This window comes from Pteropus medius, unplaced genomic scaffold (assembly GCF_902729225.1).
Source record: "Pteropus medius unplaced genomic scaffold, Ma_sr-lr_union100, whole genome shotgun sequence".
NCBI lineage: Eukaryota > Metazoa > Chordata > Mammalia > Chiroptera > Pteropodidae > Pteropus > Pteropus medius.
The window spans coordinates 27,654,555-27,655,795 of record NW_024349802.1 but is presented as its reverse complement, the minus strand read 5'-3'; the positions used below and the strand labels follow the sequence as shown (position 1 = coordinate 27,655,795).

The following is a 1,241-nucleotide window of genomic DNA, read 5'->3' as shown; positions in this document are numbered from 1 at the left end:
AAGTTCCCAAGGAAACCATGTGTTTAGTGACTGAGGAACAGCAAAGGAGACCAATGTGACTGGGATGAAGTAAGGAGTGAGTAGATAGAGATCAGATCATAGAGGCAGAAGGGGCCAGATTATACAGAAACCCATCAGCCATTGCAAGGACTTTTGATATTATTCTGAGTGTGTGGGGAACTCCCGAAAGGTTTTCAGCCAGAGGATGATACAATCTAACATAGTTGAGCAAGATTCTCTGGTGTGAGTGTAAAATATGGCTGAAATGTGAGCGTAGATGGAAGCAGGAAGACCAATTAGTAGGATATGGCAAATATCCAGAAGGGAGATAGTGGTGACTTATACCAGAGTGCTGGCAGTGGTGGTGGTAAAAATAGTAAAATTCAACATATTTTCAAGATAGAATCAGCTAGATTTAATAATGGATTAAATATGGGGTATGAGAAAAAGAGAAAAGTCAAGATAATTCCAAATTTTAGCTTATGCAATCTACTAAAGGCTAAAATTGCCATTTATGTAGTTTAGAACTCTAGTGGAGAAGTAGAATTGAGTGCCAAAAAAGAATTCAGGCTCTTTTTTAGTGCTGCCTACAGAGGTGGCCGCCATCTCCTGTTCAGCATCATGGGTGTGCTTAGACCCCTCATGAAGCCAAAGATTGTCAGAAAGAGGACCAAGAAATCCATCCGGCACCGGTGAATCAAAATTAAGTGTAACTGGCAGAAACCCACATGCATTGACAATAGGGTGCACAGAAGATTCAAGGGCCAGATCCTGATGCCCAACATTGGTTATGAGAATAACAAGAAAACAAAGCACATGCTGCCCAGTGGCTTTCAGAAGTTCCTGGTCCACAATGTCAAGGAGCTTGAAGTGCCGCTGGTGTGGAACAAATCTTACTGTGCTCAGACGGCTGACAATGGCTCCTCAAAGAACCGCAAAGCCATTGTAGGAAAAACAGCCCAGCCAGCCATCGGGGTCACCAATCCCAATGCCGGGCAGCGCAGCAAAGAAAATGAATAAGCAGTCCATATGCACGTTGTTTTGGTGTTAATAAAACCATAAAATTCTGTCAAAAAAATAATTCAGTTGGGACATATTATTTGAGATAACTATTTGAAATACAGATGGGGCTATCCATGAGCAATTGGGTTTAGAATCTGGATTCTAAAGATACTTATAGAGCTACTGTTGTATGCCGACATTCTTTAAGCTCTGGGAATACAAAAGATATCGTGTGACTT

General features: G+C 41.5%; 1 pseudogene; it reads left to right on the top strand.

Annotated features, from left to right (window-relative positions):
- The first annotated feature begins 588 nt into the window (after window positions 1–588).
- On the top strand, window positions 589–1,020 carry LOC120581173 (60S ribosomal protein L32-like; annotated as a pseudogene).
- Window positions 1,021–1,241: the final 221 nt, after the last annotated feature.